Below are 11,863 nucleotides of genomic sequence, written 5' to 3' on the forward strand. Positions count from 1 at the left end.
ATTTCCAATGGGCCTTCAAGTGTTTCCCATTATTTCCAATGGGCAATCCTGTCCTTCCTTTTAGTACATCCCATCTTCACCTCATTAAACAGCAATCAGTTGAGGGACTCTCTCAGACTTAAAGGTGTTTGGTTAATGTGCTGTTTTCTTTTGGTGGCATCTGGTAATCCAGGAGTCAGGCTCTTAAATTTACCCTGAATCATAGGTAGGATTGCCAAAATGCAGGAATGACAACTGATCTCCAGACTACTGTTGAAAATGGCAGCTTCAGAGGGTGTACTTCTATGGTATGCCATAGATCCCAGGTTAAATCCCTGCCTAAATTCTTCCATCTACAGTGATGATCAAGATATGCAAAGTGACACTAAATAACAAGTTAGGGTTATAAGGTCAACAGCTGTAAAGCAATAAATATGTCAAATTAGCAGAGAAATGTCTAAAGGTGTATTTTCTAATTTAGTTATTATTTAGAAGTATGAGCATGGCATGGCAGTACCGCACAGACATATAATGGCAGGCCCCCTGAGAAAAACATTGCCCCCCCCCCGAGCAAAACGTTGCTAGCTACGGGGCTGGTTGGAAGGGACCTCCAGGGTCATCTAGTCTAGTCATCTAGTCCAACTCCTTGCACAATGTAGGAAATAAATACCTCCCCTTCCACACACCCAGTGACCGCTGTTCCATACCCAGATGATGACAAAAAACCTCCAGGATCTCCAGCCAAAAAATTGCTTTCTGACCCGAAAGTGGTGATCAGCATTTCCCTGGGTGTGTAAGAAAGGGCCATCTAGCCTCTATTTGAAAATCTCCAAAGAAGGGGAGCCTACCACCTCCCGAGGAAGCCTGTTCCACTGAGGAACTGCCCTAACTGTCAGAAAGTTCTTCCTATGTTTAGCTGAAGTGATCTTGGTAGTTTGGAGATCAGTTGTAATCCTGGGATATCTCCAGGCCCCATCTGGAGGCTAGGAACCCTATTGATAACAAGTGAATTCTTCCAGTACCTAGGTGTATGGTTTTTCTTTAATCTTACTTTCCCACTCCCCCCATCTATATACTAATAGCGAAGGCGCCCCCTGCGTGTGGATATCGAAATCCGCACATCGGGGGCAGGGAGATTTTCCTGCACATTTGGGGCAGTCCCCAGATGTGCACAAAAATCTAAGAAGCTGAAAGGGGGGGCGATATTTAAATCCCCCCAAAAGTAAAAGAGCCTTCCCTGCGTATGCGCAGGGAACGCTTTGGGAACTGCAGCGGGCTGACGGTTGGAAGCCACTGAGGCCTCGCCACAGGAGCAGGGGGAGGGAGGAGGAGATCAGCAACAGCGGCGGAGGAGGAGACCGCCGGAGCCGGGGGGAAGGGGAAGAAGATGATCGGCGAGGCACAGCGGCTGTAAGCCACTTGGGCCTCGCTGCCGGAGCCGGGGGTGTGGGAGGAGACTGGGGGGAGACCGGCAAGGCCCAGCGGCTGCAAGCTGCTTGGGCCTCGCTGCCAGAGCCAGGGGTGGGGGAGGAGACCGGAGGTGGAGAAAACCGGTGAGGCCCAGCGGCTGCAAGCCACTTGGGCCTTGCCGCCAAAGCCAGGTGGAGGAGACTGGGGACGGGGGGAATCGGCGGGGATAGGGGGGAAGCTTACCTGCTGCTGCTGCTGCCTTCTCCTCCTGCTCTGCCTGGAGCTCTTCTCCCCCCCGCAAGTATCGCGGGTCCCCTTTCTGGTTGTTTCATATTTTTCAGAAGCAAGGTCATCTGTTGTGTTTAATGTATGACAGGAGAACAAATAAGGATGCTGCTAATAAAAATGAAAGGCCATTCTGTGAGTGGGTAGTAGAGAGGGCAGGAACTGGTGAGAACTCAGTCTGTGCCTCAAGCAAAAACTATACCACATACTTTTTGTGTGACTGGTTCCTGGAAAAGGAAACCTGGTGGACGTGTCTAATTTTAACATCCAGTCTACCTTCATCTTTTTTGATGGTATGATGACCTCGCCCTCTTCCCTCCCTCAGATGCAAAATTTTCTATCCATTTTTCTCTTCCTTTCTGACTGAGCTGCCCCTTTATCTATTTTCTTATTTCCTGAAGATCTATGGCTGTCCCACCCTGTCATGTTATTGGATTTTTATGCTGACTCAGCCCAGGAACTTGAGGGAAGAGACAAGATCACCCTCTTAACTTAAATTTCTGAAATGGTACATGAGCAGCTTTATAACATTCAAAAATAAACAAAATGTTTTATTCAATGTAGAGGGGGAATGTAGAGAGGTCAGGTGAGATCAGGGGTAAAATGTCTTAGGTAAATCAATAAGAACTCTGAGGTAACTTAATATTTTCACAAACTACAATCCTGCACTGAATATATTAAATGCATGAATCCTCAAACACACATAAAACAACGCTCACTTACACATCGGTAGTTCATTTTGTTCAGCGTGGCACAATTTTTTTAAAAAAATCTTTGTGCGTGCGCATATGCACACATGCACACTTGTGGCAGCGCAGCTGTCTGGATGGTGCCTGGAGCCTTATCATGCAATGCAAGCGGTTGGGCAAGGGGTGTGTGATCATCTGAACCCGCTAAAAAATATCCCCAATCAAATCTACAGCGGGAACAGATGGTGGTAAGCTTGCTGTGTGACCACACCCTGAAACTTTTCAGTCAGAGCTAAACTCTCCTCAGTCAGAGTTAAACTTTCCACAGTCCGGGCTAAATTCAAACTCTGTTCTCTTCAGCAGCAGTCCGTTCCCAAGTCTTTCTGTTCAACTGACGCTAACCAGTCAAATTCCTTTGAGCAGGCTGTCACTCAAGGCTCTCTGGCTCTGGGAGACATTAACTCTTCACAGTCCATTACATGTTTATATAGCACTTATGAGCTTTTATGAGCAATTCACCTGCCTGTTCACAAAGAAGGACAGCTCATATTGTATGCTGGAAAGCTGTTCAGAGCTTCCTTTTCTTAAGTGAACAAAATTGTTTCCTAGTGAAAAAGTGGTTTCAACGTTAACTCCTTTGTTTTAGATCAAGAAGGATGCACCACTCCACATCTTCTATAATTCCAGTGCCAGCCTCTCTCTTCAGTCTTGGACTCGCATCCCTTATGTGATGGCTTCCATCTTCCACCTAGTCTCTCTCATAAAAAGCACAAAATGTGTGCAATCTGTAGCAGCACTGCAAGACGGCAAGGGCATTGTGCACTTGCCAAATGGCCCATATCCTTTTTTTGTCCCATGGGCAACATAATCTCTTCCTCCCTAATGCATGTTTTGTTTGCAGCCGCAGTACAGATGTTCCTATTTTTGTCAGGGGCTGCTGACTCAGTCAGTATCCAAGAGGTTGTAAATTCTGCTTTGTTACTTTGAACCAAACACTTCTGTATGTATAACAAAATCCAGAGTGTCTTCAGCCAGTTTACCATACTCACTTCATCAAGTTATTCTCAGGTCTTTGTTTGCAAGTACGTATGCTGGAGATAAAAATCTTATATATTGTTGACATGTTGTTTAGCCAAAGAAGATCCTTTGATTTTACAAGATGATCTGTTCCTCTCTTTTGATCAGTTTCAGCCTATGCAGAAATCCTATTGTGATTTTTGGAGCTGTTACCCAGACAATCTGATTGTGAAACACAAATGCTAAAATAAATGATAAAAATGCCAGGCAGACAAAAGACTGTTCAGCATTGCTTCCACACTAGGGCAATTCCATGTTCTGACTGCTGCTGCAAATGCACTGAGATTTAATCCATACTTCCCTTCTCCTTTCCCCACTTTTTTAAAAAAGGAACAAGTTGATATATCCCTACCAGTAATAACAATAAAAACAGCAAAACCTCGCAAGTGTTTATTTTATGAATTTATTTAAAACATTTCTATGCCACTTTTGCATTCAAGAGGGATCCCCAAAGGTGACAAACGTGAAAATATTAAAGCATTTCGACATTAAAATGGCATTTAAAATATTTATAAAATAATTTAATAAAAATATAAACACAAAAAAACACATAACACCAAAACCAGGGAGGAGGGCCAATAGCAGTTCCTGGGGGTGCGGCAAGCAAAACAAAAAAAGTCTTCACCCACTGATGGGCAACCACGATAGAAGGAGACAGATGAATCCCCCAATGGAGGGAGTTCCAAAGTTTTGGTATTATGACCAAGGAGGCCTTTTCTCAGGTTGCCACCTGAGTTGGGAGGATAACAGACAGCAGCGGAAATGGTGCCAGATGTGGATCCAGAAGTCTGGGGATGTGTGGAAAGCCATACCTTCCCTTCCATATTTTCCCAAAGCCACCTCGTGCATGATCTTCCAGGACACTGTGTGCCAAAGCAGAGATCTTTTTACCACAGCTTTTCCTGTGGTTTGAGTGCCAACCAGTGACATTTCCCCCCTGAGCTTCTTCACATTCAGGTTATTTGTTGTCTTTCCACATCCACCACCCCCCCCCCCCCCCCCCCTGATTCTCTGTGCTTGCTCAAATCACCAATCATTATAGCTCCGGAGCTACTTACAATGTGTGAACTTGCTGAAGGTTTGTGGAATGCCATACAATGACATTCAGCCTCTGTACCATCATCCAGTTCTGGTCAAAGGAGGAACCTAGCCAAAGAATCCTCCTTGTACTAAGGGGAGAAAATACTCCCTGACTCCTGTAATGGATTCTGAATCTGGGTTGTTCACTGATGTAAGCAAGTAGGAGACCAACTATTGAAGACTACAGGCAGCGCTGCCCTAAAGTACACAAGAAGGTAGTCTGACACCTAAGAGCTGCATATTGCAAGGTTAAGCAGAATTAAGTAAAGGTAAAGGTTCCCTTGCTCAAAAGCCAGTCGAATCCGACTCTAGGGTTGCGGTGCTCATCTCCATTTCAAAGCTGAAGAGCCAGCGCTGTCCAAAGACGTTTCCGTGGTCATGTGGCCGGCATGACTAAACACCAAGGCGCACGGAACGCTGTTACCTTCCCACCGAAGTGGTACCTATTTATCTACTTGCAATTTATTGCTTTCGAACTGCTAGAATTAGATCTAGAATTAGATCCTTCCAAATCCATTGAAATCAATGGGATTAGTAGGATGTACCTCTGCTTAGGATATTGTAAGGAAAATGCACTCATGTAGGGACAAGTTCCCACCCACAGTTAACAAAAGTGTCATATAAATGTACTGTGTAGTTCAGCTTTCCCTTTCTGCTCTGAGCCAAACTTTATATTCATGATCAATTGCTTTGTTTAATGGAAAGCCTTTGTAGCTTCTCTGCTTTTAAAAATATTCTCATCTTTGAACAGTTGAAGTCCTTTTGTTAATTATACCAAACCATCTTTCCACAGAGACTTCAGCAGTAGTGCTATCAGCATGTGATCTATCAAGGCCCCATGAAACCTTCTTCAATGGCTTTTGTGAATTTCGTACTTCTCTGTAGACTCTCTTGCTGTACCAAAGGTGTGCGACTGTGCACTGTTTTGATCAAAGTCTCACTCATATGAGTCTTATCTTTTAATTTAGTCTAATTTCTGGTGTGTGTGAGCTAAGGAAACTGTTTTCCCTCTTTCCTGCAAAGGAAAGCAGTTGTTTCCCTTGTGGTCCGTGATAGGTCTGTGATCAGAAGTGCAAGAATTATTTCCTTTCTTTTGTTAAGAAATTAGTTAAATGTTAAAAAAGTTACTTTACTCTTTGCTGAAATATGAGAGCAGAGTCCTAATAACATAAAATCCTTTCTCCCAAAAAGTTGTTTATGATATAGCAAAGAAAAGGGGAATTCACTGCCATTCATTTAGCATCATTTTATTTTCCTTAATGTATAAGAAATCTGGCTGTAGTGTTATTATTTTAAAAGTTTCAAAGCAATATACATTAGAATCAATAATACATAGAACCAACTTCAAAGCAATACCTAACAAGTATTCCAAACAATACCAAACAAATACTTAACTCCTACAAGACAATGACTCAGCCCTACCCCCCTTCTGGAGTAGATATAAATTTACTGCCTACCATTTTCTTCTCACCTTGACACAGAGAGTATTCCATCTTTCTGTGTTTATACCTCTGAGGATGCCAGTCACAGTTACTGGCGAAACGTCAGGTTCTACAATGCCAAGACCATGGCCACACATCCCGGAAAATCTACAGCAACCACTACCTAACACATCAAAAGAAATAAAATCAATAATTTAAAAAGTTTTAAACCTAAAAAAATCTGAATCAATCATTGAGGAAAGGCTCTGTGAAATAATACTTTCTTACAGCCATTCCTATATATGGAAGAACCAGGAAGTATGGTGTGAAACAAAAGGCAGCCCATTCCACCAACTATGGGCCAACTATGGAAAACACGTCAAACAGGTTTACATTGACCTCACCCATTTATGTGGGGAACAAAAAAGAGCCGCTGAAAAGAGCATAATTTGAGGATGGGTATCTGAGACATCAGTCTTGCTGAAGCTTTGTAAGTCAGTGTCTGGTCAGTGATGGATGGGAGACATGCAGAAAACCCACTGGATGCCATCTTTTGATTCACAGTGTGGGTGTGGGGGGAGCCAAAACCAGGATGTACCTGTAAACAGGGCAGGAAGGCAGCTTGGTATAGTCCAATCTCATCAGATCTCAGAAGCTAAGCAGGGTCAATACTTGGAAGGAAGAACACCACGGAAGACTCTGCAGAGGAAGACAATGACAAACCATCTCTGCTTGTCACTTGCTTTGAAAGCCCCTTTCTGTGGTCACCATAAATGGGCTGTGACTTGATGGCACTTTACACACTCATACCTGTGAACAGAGCTCTTTTTGTAGCAGAAACTCCTTTGCATATTAGGTGACACACCCCTAATGTAGCCAATCCTCCAACAGCTTACAGAGCTCTTCTTACAGGGGTATGCAGCCAGGGACTCTCCAAGACCAAGGGGAATTGGGTTGTCAGAGTCACCACAAACGATCGGTGTTCCCAGTGGCCCCCCACCCCCATCTGCAGTGGAACTGTCTAGAATTTACACGGCTCTTTCATGGTCGAGCCATCCATCTGCGTGAACACTATGGGCTCCAAAAGCTTTTCAGCCAGCCCCATCACCAGCAAAGGGCTGATTAAGTCTCTAGCACACCCGAGTCAATCAGAGCCCTCACCCTCACATGGGTCCCCAACTCAGGGTTTAACAAGAGTCACAGTCACAAAAAAAGAGGGGAGGCTAGTTACTCACCGTATGTGGCACCAGTTGCTCGTGGACCTGTTGCTTTGTGCCTTTCACAACAGGCCCTGGCCGTTTCCCGCTGGCTCATTCTCCTCCTCGATGCTGGAGGTGGGTTCGCCCTCTTGAACCGTGAACTGCAGAGCTCTCTGGAACTTTGGCTTCGGGGAGCTCTTCTTTGGCGGGGGGTCTTGGCGCTTCCTCTCAGTCTCCTTCCCCCGGTCACAACAACTGCAATTGGTTTAGGTACAATTCCATTTTTAATGTGTTATATCTGTTGTATTTGTTACTTTAGTAGTATTCTGTCTCTCTCTGAAAAAACAAACTCAATGAAAGTAGTATCTATAGTATCTATTAAAACTGGATATAACCACCTGAGTTTATAATCACAAACACTTAAACATCCTCTTTCCATTCCAGTTCTGAAGAGCCTTTCTCTTTTCTTCTCTGATGCTTCAAAAATCCATGTTAGAACGTTATATATCTAACTTTATATTTGCTGTCTATTAAATGACAACTCTGCATCCACTGGGAGATGAAATCATATTCACGGCAATATGCCTAAATATACATGACTCCTTTTAGATCCCCCAGCTCTGCCGGAGCTAAAAGGATTGTATAAAGGTATACTCTGCTCCAGCCCCCAGTATAATCACAATGGGAGGTGTGGAGAAATGAATTTAATTTTGAGGTCTGGGCTTGCAAAAATTCCCACACTCGATTTTGAAAGTCTTTCTAGGTTAGCAGAAGACAGGCCAGAAGGGGGATGTCAGTTGCTCCCAATCATCACCAATCTTGCCAATAGTTCTAGAAAGCACCACCCCTCCTGTCCAAAGACAATGAAATAGCCAGCAAACATTTTGACTGGAATCTGACACCTGGAAAGGACATAGAGACTTTATATTCAGGATCTCCCTGGCAACCCCAGGAACAAGAGGAGCTAGATTCCCTGGACATGAAGGGAATGAGGTCCATTTTGTAGAGACCATTTTGACGAATACCATCTGAAAAGAAGAAGAAGAAGAAGAAGAAGAAGAGAAGAGATTGGATTTATACCCCGCCCTTCACTACCCAAAGGTGTCTCAGAGCGGCTTACAAACTCCTTTCCCTTCCCCTAACCACAACAGACACCCTGTGAGGTGGGTGGGGCTGAGAGAACTCTGACACAAACTGCTCTTTTTCAAGGACAGCTGTGCCACAGCTTGTGACTGACCCAAGGTCACATCAGCAGGTGCAAGTGGAGGAGTGGGTAATCAAACCTGGTTCTTCCAGATTAGAGTCCGCACACTTAACCACTACACCAAACTGGCTCACACCTGGGCTCCATCTTTTTTAATTTATTTATTTTGTAATTTTGTGTGTGTGCCCACACACCTGGAAGTCATGGTGAGCGCTGGTGACTGACCCATACTGGGGGCCTGGAGGATATTCAGAGAGGTGGCTGAATAAAGCCTGCCCCCGCCTCCCACCTCTGGTATTTCAAGGAGGTCTCCCATCCAAGTACTTGCCAGAGTCGACCCTGCTTTAGCTTCTGAGATCTCATGAGATCGGGCTTGCCTGGGCTATCCAGGTCGGGGCAAACTGCGCTCCAGCTTGATTGCTGCCATTGGCTTATAGAGCAGACAAATGGCCATCTGGCTGCCAGGAAAGGACTCCAAGGTAATGTGAAGCTTTTCGAACACAGTGGGCTTTCCCACATTCTCATTTTCCTCACTTGTGTGTTCCTGTTGCTTGGGGGGGGGGTTTTCCTGCTCTGCATATGTTTTGCTCCCTCTAGTGTTTGATTCAATATTCCATCCCTTTATGTCCAGCATAAAAACAGGGGGAAAACCCTGAAGCGAGAGGAACACACAAGGGAGAAAAATGAGAATGCGGAAAAGACCTGTAACTTCCAAGTTAAAGAACCTGCCTTAGAATAAGACCAGCTAGACACAGACAGAGTTGCAGGAAAAAAGAATGCATGTTTGTTCATCTTCTTTGTTTCACTTGCTCAGTCTCTTGCTATGCAGAGTATGAGTGTGGACTTTTTCTGTTTTAATAAATCCTTCTGCATTTTAAGTGGTGGCAGTTGTTTTCTGTACCACATAGACCTCCACCGTTCAAACCCACTATTTGAAATGGGTGCCAGGGCAAGGAAAGCTGGGAATCCTGGCCCTCTTGGTTGGTAATTCCTTGGGAGGGGGAGAGGACCAATGGAATCTAGACCCAGCCTGCAATAGGCCCCAGTGCTACAGCTTGCCTGGGAGTTGTCCGGTCCTGCCACAAGAGTTGACTGTGGTGCAGGGGGAAATAGAGCCACAGCTGAGAAGGAAAACATGGCTATGTTAGGGGTGACTGGCAATGGAGGGACATCCTGGACATCCTGTCTCCACAAATGCCTGCAGCCGGCCCTGGATAGCCATTGCTTCAGTAGGTAAGTGCATGTGAGTGTGAGTCTACCCATAAACATGGAGGTTTGGGGACCAGGGTGAAGGGATGTTAAAGATTCTTTTAGCAAGAGTGTCTCCCCAATCCCCTCAGGGCTCTCATCTTAAACCTCATGTCCAGCACAGGTCTACCAATATAAATGGCTGCAGAAAGCACCAGTCTCTGCCTTGCAAATGTTTTCTTTTCCATAGGCACTCACCACCATTCTTTGAGCACCTTGGCACTAAAGGAATACTTAAAACTCTTACAACAACTATTTCAAGTTGTACAGTGGTGCTTTCATTACAAGGAAACTCCAGCTGTGATGTACACAGTTTGTAGGGAACTGAGGCCCAGATATTGCACATTATGTTTCCATACGTTTCTAAATTGCCCTTGGGGGCTAGTAGCAAATTGCCCTTGGGGGCTCATTGCAACTGGAAAATGTCTTGAAGTGTTTGAATTGGCCTTATGTTGCGTTTTATCTTCGTTCTTCTTGGGAAAAACCACATTGACTACTTTTTTTTCCTAATGCAGAGATTAATTTTGTATGTTGAAATGAAATAAGTAAAAGTATAAATTTAGAAATAAGTCCTTTTTCTTTACCTGTGTATGGGAAATATTCCATCAATAAAAATATGTCCATTTTATTTTGCAGGTATTGTCAGGGGAAGACGTTTCTTACTCTGAATGAAGTGCTATTTAAAAAGTGTTTTCACAGTTTAGTGAAACCTAAGAGGGTTTATTTCAACATGAATGAAGGCATCTTAAAAATGTCAAGCTGTGTGGTATACAAGAAACAAAGAGCACAATCCACTTCAACGTTCTGTTACACAAGATCTCGCTGAAATGAAATGACACAAAAACATAATGCTCAGATTATTTTCATTGACTGATTTTCCCCCTAATCAAGCACCCAATTTTACTTTTGAGCTGTTACTATTGCCTTTGACTTTCGCCTCTCTTCCTCCTCACCTTTCTACAAACAGAATCTCTATTCTTCACTAGTCTATCTCCAGTTAACCTCTTTCATTTCTGTCCCAGTGCCTTCTACTATATTTACTCTATCAAACCATGCACATTGTGGTTATCTGGCCTTTCAGCAAATCAAATGATTGCATGTCCCCCTGGAATCTCAATTGCTCTCCGTACTACGGAGATCAGTTCCCTTGCAGGAAATGGCAGTTTTAGCAAGTGGACATTTACATACCCACTGAGCTTTCCCCTCCTCAAACTCCACTTTTCCGGGGCACCAACCCACCCACCCCAGTCTCCAGGAATTTCCTGTATCAGAGCTGGCAATTTTCTGTGTATTTTGGTATTTTATCATAACTATAGAATGTTTTAGTGAAAAACAACATGCTAATCTGTTACTGATAATTACTCTCGTGCCAACTAATTGTACTGGCATTGCATGATACTCCCAGAGATCTTTTTCAAAACATGCTTTGAAAATAATTTCTTACTAGAAATAAGGCCCGCTGTGGAAATAAATACAACGAGCTCTAGAAAGAGGCTCTTGGAGAGTGCCAAGGCCTTGGGCACTCAGCGTCAATATGCCGTGGCGACCTCAGCAGGGTATAATGACACAGAGTCCACCATTTTCTCCAGAGGAACTGATCTCTGCTACTTGAAGAGCAGTTGTAATTTTCAGTGATCTCCAGCCCTCACCTGGAGATTGGCAACAATTGTTACTCAGGAGGAAATGGCTGCCTGGGAGGGTGGAGTCTATGTCCTTGTACCTGTCTGAGGTCCCACCCCTCCTCAAACCTCACCGTCTCCAGGCTCCACCCCCCAAATCTCTATGAATTTCCCAACCTGGAGTTGGAACCCTATCTCCTTCCCAGCCAAGCATCAACCTGCCATTATCTGCCCCTCTGATTTCAGCTTTGCATCTCTTCCCCCCTCCCTCCTAGAGATCAGTTATAATTCTGAGTGATTTCCACCCCTCTCCTGAGATTGGGAACAGTGGTTCCCCAGAAGGGAATGGCTGGTTGGGAGGGTAGAGTCTGTGGCATTGTACCTTTCTGAGGTCCCACCCCTCCTCAAACTTCAGCCTCTCCAGGTTCCATCCCTCAAATCTCCAGGAATTTCCCACCTGGAGTTGGAAACCCTATCTCCTTCCCAGCCAATCATTAACCTACCTTTATTTCCCCCTCTCTCTTCAACTTTCCATTCCCCCCCACACACACCTGCAGCCTCTCCCGTGCTCTGAAGCCCTGACTGCCAGAGTCCACCATTTTCCGTGCTCTGAAGCCCTGACTGCCACAGAGTCCACCATTTTCTCCAGGGG

Source organism: Gekko japonicus, unplaced genomic scaffold (assembly GCF_001447785.1).
Source record: "Gekko japonicus isolate JY-2015 unplaced genomic scaffold, Gekko_japonicus_V1.1 scaffold475, whole genome shotgun sequence".
NCBI lineage: Eukaryota > Metazoa > Chordata > Lepidosauria > Squamata > Gekkonidae > Gekko > Gekko japonicus.